Source organism: Schistocerca americana, chromosome 4, assembly GCF_021461395.2.
Source record: "Schistocerca americana isolate TAMUIC-IGC-003095 chromosome 4, iqSchAmer2.1, whole genome shotgun sequence".
Classification (NCBI taxonomy): Eukaryota; Metazoa; Arthropoda; class Insecta; order Orthoptera; family Acrididae; genus Schistocerca; species Schistocerca americana.
This window is the reverse complement of record NC_060122.1, coordinates 641,043,924-641,055,789: the sequence shown is the minus strand read 5'-3', so window position 1 is coordinate 641,055,789 and position 11,866 is coordinate 641,043,924. Positions and strand designations below refer to the sequence as shown.

Sequence of the window (11,866 nt, the reverse complement as noted above, 5' to 3'; positions counted from 1 at the left end):
GGAGTTGCTTTGGGACCTGAAATGGGAATCCCTGAAGGAAAGACAACGTTCGTTTCAAGGAACATAACTGAGAACATTTAGAGAACTGGCATTTGAAGCTGACTGCAGAATGATTCTATCGCCGCCAATGTACTTTCTGCGTAAGGACATGAAGATGAGATAAGAGAAATTAGGCTCGTAGAGAGGCATATAGATAGCCTTTTTTCCTCTTTCTGTTTCTGAGTAGAACAGAAAAGGGAATGGCTAGTGGTGGTACAGGGTAGCCTCCACCACGCATCACACAGTGGCTTGCAAAGTATCTATGTTCAAAAATGGTTCAAATGGCTCTGAGCACTATGGGACTTAACTTCTGAGGTCATCAGTCCCCTAGAACTTGGAACTACTTAAACCTAACTAACCTAAGGACGTCACACACATCCATGCCCGAGGCCGGATTCGAACCTGGGACCGTAGCACCTAGAACCGCTCGGCCACTCCGGCCGGCAGTATCTATGTAAAATTAGATGTAGACGTAGCAGTTTGAGAGGACACATGTATCATATTCACACTGTATTGAAAGTTATTACAGTGTTACATGTTCTCGGGAGTATGTTGTTCGATAATGTTATCAAGAAACAGTCTGCTACCAAATCAATACGACAGCAAAGAACAGGTGAAAACTCTCAATGACCCAATGAACAGTACATAAAATTGTCAAACGACCATGCTACTTAAGAGTTGTTTAGAAAATATTTTCCACCATAAGCATTTTCTGCCCCTCAGCCATTTGCCACTGATGAATAGTTAATTATCACAGCAAGAGTGTTGCCATGAGTGCACTTGACACGCTGTTGCAACAAAAAACACCCTTCTTGCCTGGTTAAGCAAGTTTTCTGTTATATTGTCCAAAACCAGAATATGGTTGTGAGAATAAACAGGTTTTTGTGCAACTGGAGCGATTCTCGTTGAAACTGCCAACAAATATCGCAGTCGCCATACATCCATGATGAGGAAACTGCTGATAAAAACCACACTTCATAATTAATTCAATGTATGGGACCGACATTTTCGCAAATGATACCATGGAAAAAGTGATTGTGTTGCTGTGTAGTTGATATTAGAGTCAAAACAACCATATATCTCATGAAAATAATGTGGTACTTGGTTTAATGGGATTCGACACCTGGTGAAAAAAGGAAACGACAGCATCGTTAAAGACGAAATACAGGCTCGGAATCAAGCAGGGATTTGGTCGTGTCAGTTTTAACAGAATAATCCCGAAATTCTTCTTCATAGATATAGAAAATTCACGAAACTTTCGGATGGGGAGCTGTAAACAGAAGAGGATACACAGTAGAATTGCGTCACTAAGATTTAATTATTCTAGAGTTAAGATCTTTACACCCTCCGCCATGCACCCTACAGTTACTCGCAGGGTATATATGTAAAAACAGACATGTATTTTGACTTCTATCTCTTGCTTTTAGCTGCTGCGTTGTCTACATTGTCTCCTTTCCTCTTTAGTGAGTAATCTTTCTCTGTTTCTTGTTGGTGCACATAGTCAGGAATTCCACTAACTCCTGTCTTGTTTTTTGTAAGATAAGTTTGCCAACCCCCCTTTTTGTCTTTCGTCCAGCTAGAAGCTGATTTACAGAAAGATTTAAGTGAAATTCAAATTGACAAAGCCACGTGTTAGTTACGTCTGTGCATATTCGAATTTGGAGAGAAGAAAGCAAATAGTTCATTCAGTCGCATATGCCACAGAAATTAAAAACTTCACTTGAAACACAAACAAATGGCTATAAATGTATTTCTTCTGTTAAGGGTTGTAGCACACCACTTCAATAACACCTGTACAATAACTTGTCCACTCAATGGTCTTTTGTAATTATGCTGAAGCAAGTGTCATTGAAGGGTGTATGGTTACTTCACTGAAATGTAACTTGTTACTTAGTTGTTGGTCTTGAAGTTGGTCTCAAATGGTTCAAATGGCTCTGAGCACTACGCGACTTAACTTCTGAGGTCATCAGTCGCCTAGAACTTAGAACTAATTAATCTCAACTAACCTAAGGACATCAAACACATCCTTGCCTGAGGCAGGATTCGAACCAGCGACCGTAGCGGTCCCTTGGTTCCAGACTGTAGCGCCTGGAACCGCACGGCCACTCCGGCCGGCTGTGGGGCCACAGTCATAATATATTTCCTTCAAGTCAGTACCGCCATTAAACTGGTTTTTTAAATTTTTTAATTTGCAGTGTTACATTTACACGATCATGATTTCGTCTTTAAGTTGCCATTATCAAGTGTTTTAATATTAAATTGTGCCTAAGATGGCATACTGTCGTATTTAAAATATACTGTTAGACACATTGTCTAAGGGTTAGTATTTCTGGTAAAAGCCTACTGCTTTGTTTTGTCACTGAGTATACTATCATGACTCATTTTTCAATCAAGTAGCTCCTCAGTTTGCCTCACAAGGGCTGAGTGCACCCTGCTCGCCAACAGCGTTCGGCAGACCAGATGATCACCCATCCAATTGCTAGCCCAGCCCGACAGCGCTTAACTTCAGTGATCTGACGGGAACCAGTGTTACCACTGCGGCAAGGCCGTTGGCTGTTAATGGTTTACATGAACGATATTATCTAGATCCTTGTTGGCTGTTTGTCAATAAAGCGTTTTCTTCTAGGTAACTCATAATGTTCGAGTACTATATACGGTCTATAATCTTACTGCAGATTAATGTTACCGATATGGATCTGTAATTCACTGGGATACTCCTGTTTCTTTTCTTTAATATTGGTGTGACTTGTGCAACTTTCCAGTTCATAGGTATGCAGCTTTTGACGAGCGACGGTTGTTTATGCCAAGTATCAGGCTATTTCAGTGGAGCTATGGATTGTGTCTATCCATCGGTGTACTTTACATACGATCGGAATCTTTTTGGATTCTCTGCCAGATTTAGGGACAAAGTTGTATTTTGGGAAATGTTGAAAGCATCTCGCATTGAAATTCACGCTAAGTTTCGAGCTTCTGAAAAACTTCGCCAATACGGTTTTTTTGCGTTGATTGAAGTTTGGAATGCTTTTTCCGTTGCTTCTACAACAATATTATGATTTGTTTTATGTATCATGGGGGATTAGTACCATCTCTTAATAGTTTATTTGGTATATAATCACCACCAACTATAACTGTAATAGCTGAGTACCTATTTGAAATGAGACTCAAGTTTTCGTTGAATTGTTCTCCACCTAATCATTTGTGGCAGAGGTCGGTAAAAGAAACCAGTTACTAATATATTCCAGTTATCAAGTATAAACTCTATCCATACTAACCTACAGGAACTATGTATTTCAGTTTCATTACAAGGTAATCTACTTCTGACAGCAATAAGCACTTTACCAGAAACTGTATTTAATCTATCCTTTGTGAGCGTGGTTAGGTCCTTTTTAAGAAATTCAGCTAAACTATTTTCTATCTTTAGCTAGCTTTCCATACCTATAAAAATTTGATCTCCAGCGTTTTCTGTTACCTCTTAGAGCTCTGGTTATTCTCCAGCACAGCTGTAACAATTCACAATTACAATACCGATTGTTGCTTGGTCTACCTTCCTGTGTTTGTCCTGCATCCTTTTAGACTAGCGCCCTTTCCGTAATTTTTCAAGACCCTCTAACTTAGAAACCACCCAGTCCCCTCCACACAGCTTCTGCTATCCACGTATTCGCTCCCTGTGTGTGATAGACCCCTGACCTCTTAAACGTAACCTCTAAACCCACCATCCTATGTCACAAGTCGAAGAATCTGCAACCTAAATAATTATGAAAAATCCGCCTCGAACTGCACAAACTACCTGGTGTTTACCTAGGTTTCAGCGTGGCTAAACACGCCTTCTTCAGAACAAACTATAAAACAGCTTGCCTAATACCGTGTATTTGTAAAAATAAAGTTTTTAGGGGTCTTGCCGCTGTAGGTGTTGATTTTAGCCTTTGACTATGCCTATTTAGGCAAGCTGTTTTATATTTTGTTCAGGAGAAAGCGTGGTTACCCACGCTGAAACCTAGGTAAACACCAGGTAGTTTGTGCAATCGAGGCAGATTTTTCATAATTATTTCGATACTTACGATTGCTGACGCGCTGCAATGCTCAAAGGTCTTAAATCTGTAACCTACTTGGTCACAGAACCATCTGGCCGCTGATTCACACCCTCCACTCGGCTCTGTACCAAAGGACCACAGTCGGTTCTGTCGACGGTGTTAGAGATAATGAGTTTCCCCTTCATCTCGCAAGCAAGACTGGCAACCTTTACCACTTCTGATAGCCGCCCAAAACCAGAGATAATGTCTTCCACTCCATAGCGACACACATCGTTAATTCCGACATGAGCCATCACCTGAAGTTGGCTGCACCCCGTGCTCTTCACGGAATCTGGAGGCAGCCTTCCTGAAATGGGCTTTCACGGTTTCTTAATACCACCCAAGGGTGAATGACGGAAGGTGTGGACCGAAGGGATTTGAGGCACTTCATTGACTGTTTATTTTTTTACAACACACTTCGTTATTAATAACATTGATAATAGTTTTAAAGGAAACAACACAACAGGCCTTGTAAATAGCCTAACTGCATAAGTGAACTTCTAAAAATAATCGTTAATATGTTTAGGAACACAATAAACATCAACTCACAAATAGCATTCAGTTGTTTACTAATTAATTAAATGTCTGTTCAAAGCAATTTACCCACATAATCAACACAACTTGAAATCAGAATTCAATCACTTCCTTGCTATTAAATGTCTGCATAAGTTAATGGCCATACATAGTAACCTCTGAACAGCAATTCAATTGACTTAAAAATGCCGGCCGAAGTGGCCGTGCGGTTCTAGGCGCTACAGTCTGGAGCCGAGCGACCGCTACGGTCGCAGATTCGAATCCTGCCTCGGGCATGGATGTGTGTGATGTCCTTAGGTTAGTTAGGTTTAAGTAGTTCTAAGTTCTAGGGGACTGATGACCTCAGATGTTAAGTCCCATAGTGCTCAGAGCCATTTGAACCAAGACTTTTGTGTTGAGCCGCCAGGTACTCTGAAATCTGCTTTGTGTCACTTTTGCAAAACAGAAAAATCTTCCTACCTTTTTTAATATTTCTATTTACGGCTGAAATCATCGATGCAGTAACCGCTTTATGATCACTGATTTCCTGTTCTGCATTAACTGTTTCAAATAGTTCGGGTCTGTTTGTCACCAGAAGGTCTAATATGTTATCGCCACGCGTCGGTTCTCTGTTTAACTGCTCAAGGTAGTTTTCAGATAAAGCACTTAAAAAAATTTCACTGGATTCTTTGTCCCTGCCACCCGTTATGAACGTTTGAGTCTCTCAGTCTATATCCGGCAAATTAAAATCTTCACCCAGAACTATAACATGGTGGGGAAATCTACTCGAAATATTTTCCAAATTATCCTTCAGGTGCTCAGCCACAACAGCTGCTGAGCTAGGGGGCCTACAGAGACATCCAATTACCATGTCTGAGCCTGCTTTAACCATGACCTTCACCCAAATTATTTCACATTTCGGATCTCCGTCAATTTCTTTCAATACTATTGCACTTCTTATCGCTATAAACACGCCTCCCCCAAACAAAACATAAGTCTTCCACGTGTACACCAAAGGCATGGTTTCCCAGACTGCAAGCCGTAAGAAAGCAGTCAACACGCTCCCGCCACCAAGTACAGGAAGGCGTCGGGCTAGTAAACAACGCCCGCTACGGTGGGCGGGCGCGACTACGTAACTGCTTGCCACAGTGGGTCGGTTCCTCCCCCAGCCTCTGCGAAGACCGGTGGCGAAATTAATGAAATTAGCACCACCTGTGACACAAAGGACATGCAACTCACCAACGTAATAAGGACATAAATTATTTGCATATACAACGTATCCAAAACAGCTGTCTATCCACTACCTTCAGCACCTCAGAGGACACCACTTAACACAGTGAATTCAGAGTCATCTAAACATATCGCGCAATCTGCGCAAAACCACATAAACTTCCTGCATGAGCGCACTACGCTTAAAATAAGGAGTATTAATACAACATACGACTTCTAGATCTCCAGGTGACTGGTCTGGATTCGTGAAATGGATCTACCAACACATCATCATTGCCAATAAACCGCCTCCGCTCTCCACTTGCGAGGCACAAATAGGGTATGTCCTGCAACACACTGATTAAAATATCTAAAACAGTGTTCGTTTCAAGATTAACACTCCATGTCACAGGAAAACATTAATCAGAAACAGACGTCGGTTCGTTACAATAAACGCACAAATTACGTGGCTGAAAAATACAATCAAGTCAGCGGCTCACAAGAAGGTCAGTAATAGTAAGGCCCTTTATCATTTTCCCATTCAGAGGGGCGTAAAACAATAACACTTAAGCAGAGACGTATGAAAGCATTTAAGCAATTCAGTTACTGATTACATCAAAGTTTTTAAATGCAGAACACAAGTCCTCATAGGATAAACGCCGCCTTACGCAATGGACCCCAAATAGTAAGGTCAAGCGTCCGAAACACACTGCTCAATAAATACACAACAACGGCAAGCACACTCAGTAATCGCCAGAACGATGGACACTGAGAACAAAATGCTGCTTATATCCAAACCAACTGTGCTCGCAATGGCATCACATCAGTCACAGAGCCATAGAGACTAGAATGTAGTCACTAGAAGCAAACGGTAAATCCATCATAAACAAGGAAGCAGCGTGTTCCCGACAGCATCGGCGCCTCTACCCACCAAGTCCGCCGCATACGCTCAAACACAATCAGGCAACGTGGCAAACTTTCCTCTTGCCACCAGACACGGCGTCGGCAGACACGGCTTCACGCTCCGCGCACTGCTGCCTATCTCACTGTTTCTGCTCGCCCTCCAAAATCCAACTACTCGACTGTCACAGGTGCCTCGCCGACTTCCCCCACGAGGGGGCGCCACTTCTCTCTTTCCTCCGCTATACAGCGATAATGTTACACGCGGTACGTTCGATAGATAACTTCCCATATACCGAATGACTTCTCTCGTTATACACACAGGATTCCGTTCCCTCCTTGCAGTCAAGTCCCTAAGGAGCCTCATTACGCGCCTAACATTGGAGCTCCCAACTACCAATAATCTCACCCTCTGCGAATACGCACACCTTGCGAGCTGAGACGCTTCCTCTGCAACAGAGCGAGCGACTGCATCTGACTCAGGGACTACGTCAGCCACAGACAGAGCCTGAAATCTGTTCTTCAGACGAACGGAGGAGGCCCTCCGATCGGCCCCCGGGAACTCTTTTGTTACCTGACACACTTTGGAGCGACCTCCCACTCGACCACAGATGAGGGGTCAACTCCAGTGCGGGCAGCACCAGGGGCGGCCACAGCAGTGGCCGCTTGCATCTGAACAGAGCAATCACAGTCGCTATCCATACCAAAGACAGCAAAACTGTGCATTACACAGTCATTAAAATGGAAAACTGTTCCTAGTAAGCACACAAACACGCAAGAAATTAAAAAGAAAACTAAATTAATATCCAGACAGATAACTGAAAATAAGTCGTTCCTGTTTGAAGCTCGTAAAATAAGTCGCTCCTGTTTGAAGCTCGTAAATATAATTCGCAAACAAAAGGTTTACACGCCTTATCTGAAGCAGCAACGGAAGTTCCAGACTTACTGACGATGGGGAGAACTGAGAACGGTTACTGTACTATCGCTAAAATGTAAGTTTATTATGTGTATAGTCACTATATCGACGTGGACGTTTGTCTACCATGTGTCCTAGCGACATACAACTCAAAAGTGAACGACAGTGTTTGGCTCTCGACATACGAAGTGGTATATGGTATGAAGATACCATCACCTGTCGCAGTTATTAAAGTTAAGACTGGGAAAAATAGGGAATTAATGCAAATTTGGCAAAAACAGGGATATATGGAAGTGGGTGCAGAGGATAAATAATAAAGCCCTCGATCGGCATGAAAGAATGGGTAGACATATTTGAGTTTCAGACTTGCCAACGGGTCATGCTAGCGAGTCCTTGCACACCTGAGGACCTTGCTACCAGAGGCCATACCAAGTCACACAGATGACACTGCCCGTCAACGTGGAATTGCAATTACCGACGAAAGCTTCCATTGTCGACATAGGAAGTGTTATACCTTTCAAGACCATCCTGGACATTTTACAACAAATGTCGTAACGCATGAATAAGGCGAAAGGTAAAAAGAGAAGGTAAGGAGGATCGTTACGAGATAGGAGTGACGGAACACGATGAAAAGTTCGAAGGTCAGCTTGTTTTGTGTTATCAAGAAGTAGAGGAGACAGCGTAATGGACAGGATACACGAATTGGGGTGAGAGACGTCAAAATAGGGGTTCTTCATCGCAACGAAATGTTTTCATGAAATTTCAATCTCATCATTTCCCCCGATTGCTAAAATATTTTGTTGTCGGCCACCTAAATAGGGAGCAATGAACATTATAATAAAATAAGAGAAATCAGCGCTTCGAGAGTGAAACTGTGTAGAAATGGCGTGAATGTGGTTCAATGAACCCTCTGCCAGGCACTTTAATTGTAAATTAAAGAGTAGTCATGTAGTTGCAGCTACAGAGAGAGAAGTTAGTGTGCAGGATGTACTCGAGATGCGATATGCACCCAGGTTGCGACAGCGCAAGTCAGCTTTGCCGTAGAACATGTTACGACTGTATCATTGCATCATTGTCCCACTTGGATGAAGTTATTGTAATTTGTTAATACAGGGTAATTTATTTTACATTTGTTGCTACGATTTCTTGTATGTAATTCGAATACGGACGTGCTATGGTATTGGGGTGCATGATGAACCATGTACAGTACATTCATCCTTGATGAAGGGGAAAGAGAAGTGAAAATGGTTAGTTTCCAACGACGACGGTTCAGACCGACGCGCAAGCATGTAAAATAGAGTTATTCTCAGTTAAAACAGATAGGCAGGATATGAAAGAGATGTTCTGACGGCCCACCCATTCGTCCAAAGAGTCAGAGAGAGTGAATGAGCATTGTAACAAAGAAGGAAATGACGAGACAGGATATGGAAGGTGATGGAATATTAACGATATAAACTGTGATCTAGTGGGGCCGCACAGCATCTGCCAGTTACTATCATCAGGACAATTACAACGAATCTGACATAGCCGTCGTATTGGCCGGAAAAATCACTAGACGTGCTGCTGATTCACGACTTAACCTACTTAAATAACACAATAAGCTGTAAATCCATACGATGGGTGAACTGACAGCTGCACGGAAAGGTCGTATTACCGCGTGAACTGACAGCTGCACAGAAAGGTCGTATTACCGTTGAGCTTATGTTCCATCATGTTCAGAAGTACCACAAAGAGCAGCGCAACAAGATTATGACCATGAGTGTCTCGGTTTCTTGTAGCGCTGTGGTTTTGAACTCCATTTGTATAATCTGTTTCTACATCAACCGGGAAACCGCCCAAGCTGTAGAGTTTCCAGTGCACCAGTTGCAAATTAGGCTGGATTAATCACAGCAAACCACGTTTAGAATTAATGAAGACCTAATGAACGATGTTTTTTGCTAATTATTAAATCAAGAAGACGAGGAGAGCTTCTTATTTTTATAACAATTTGTTAAACATCTGTTAAGACATTTTTGTCCAGAAATGTACACAGGTCCCAGTCTGGAAACAGGATTTCTTCAAGTAAGGAGGAGGGTTGCTCCAGGTACGATTAACTCCTCTTTTGATGTTCAGCAAAATGCCGTCATTCAGACGGGAGCAAGCGCCAGCCTGGCGCCCAGACATCTTTTTTAACGAGAATCCCTATTCAGAAGGAGAACGCCTGTTCAGGAAACTACCGAAGCGGCCTCTGACGAGGCCCACCAAACAACGAATGTAGAACGAATGAAGTTATCGCAGCCGACCGCCGACGTTCATTTGCTAGAGCCTGTATTCCCTTCCGGGAAAGGGGTGCTACTGGCCATCATAATCTCACTTATCCCCACCTTCCCTAATCAGACCTTCATTACCGGTCCCATTGCTGTTGTTCACAGGTCCCTGAAGGTCTACGCCGTCGTTGATCACCGCTCAGTGCTGGTACGTGCCTTCGACTTCGGCCGTGTCGGAAGATAGGATTTATACACCGTCTATTCTGCTATGGTAGGCGGTGAGCAAGAGCTAGTCTGGCTGCCAGGAGATGCGTCCGACACACTTTGGAGGTGGCTTCGCTGACGCAACTGCCTATCGCTCATGACACGTGCTGTGGTAGCTCTCAAGCTGATAGTTATTGACCACGGCACTCGGCAGGCCAGCTGCTGTAATCCCCTCTCTGTACTAAAATGAATAAAGGATTGTTTTAAACGCGAATTTCTCAGTAACGGCTCGCCAGCAGTGGATTGTTTAACGTACTTTATTCGCCCCGATAGCTGAATGGTCAGCGTCACGAACTGCCGTCCTAAGGGGCCCGGGTTCGATTCCCGGCTGGGTCGGGAATTTTCTCCGGTCAGGGACTGGGTGTTGTGTTGTCTTCATCATCATTTCATCTCCATCCCGAGCGCAGGTCGCCCAATGTCGCGTCGAATGTAATAAGACCTGCACCAAGGCGGCCGGACCTGGCCCGTAAGGGGCCTCCCGGCCAATGACGCCAAATGCTCATTTCCATACGAACACCCTGAGCTTGCAATGAAAATTTCGAGACTTCCGTAGTACAGCTTGTAGAGTTTAGGTTCTCTGAACCGCGTTTCAGGAAACCATCTCAAAGTCAGCAAATTTACAGTACATAAAGCAACAATAGCAATAAATAAACATTATATATTTCTTCTATTCAGCTTAAAATGAACTTTAGAAATTTTGACAGTAATTCACAAAGCAATGTCAGTATATACCCAGAAGAGCTGGAAGTCACAAAAAGAATTTGGAGCATCCCAAGCTCATTTTAAAATTAAATCTGTATCAATAACACGAAGTGTATTCAAATTTCAGATGTCTAGTATGTAAATATATGAGTGTGTATTCTCCCAACATTTTTCTTATGGTAATATTTTATTCATAAACTACTATTTACGTAATAATACCAGTACTTTGCCAACCAATTCGATTGTACGCTAAATCCAATTTAATAGTTGAAGAACTTCTGCTGTGAGTAACGGCAAATGAGTAAGTCAAATGGCTCCATTATCATAAATGTGTAAATAATTAAGTAATACAGCAATAGCAAAACAAACATATCGGTATAAACCTGACAGAATGCAAGATCTATTCATGTGTGACTAAAACAGCCAAATGAAGCTGTCTTCGTATTTCTTGTACTGTAGCGGACTGTACTGGACAGTGATTACGTCAGCTGAGCAAGTAGTGATAAATCAGCATATAAGATCTGCAATGTACAACATTCCATTGTCTTCCCAAATAAGTCAAATACAGTTCCGCGTTCTGGCCTGACGGGTAAGTTGGGTCCGACCCATCGCCCTGTCACCCTCTGCCAACAGCGTCATAGAATGCGTTATGAATTGGCATTTAATCAGAACGCTGCTGTCCTCGTCGTTGTCGGGTTTACTAACCTTGGAAGCGCAAGTACTCTGTCGAGTAGCTGCTCAGTTGGCCTCACGAGGCTGAGGTGCATCCCGTACCAGTCCTCCCGACAAGGGAAAAATCCCTGTCAATACCGGGACTCGGACACGGGTCCCCGCAAGATAGTCAGCCGCGAAGACCGCTCAGCTACGGAAGTGCACACTGCTTTTCCTAAGTTACTACAAACTGAATGCTAGTTCTTCACTAAATCAGTAATTTTTCTATACCGGATTAATGTTACATTATACTGGAAAGTAACACTTCTAATAAAAGTGATCTTCCTGTCATGGTA

General features: G+C 42.9%; 1 pseudogene; it reads right to left on the bottom strand.

Annotated features, from left to right (window-relative positions):
• Positions 1-2,475: 2,475 nt before the first annotated feature.
• On the bottom strand, positions 2,476-2,593 carry LOC124614434 (annotated as a pseudogene).
• Between the last annotated feature and the right edge of the window lie 9,273 nt (positions 2,594-11,866).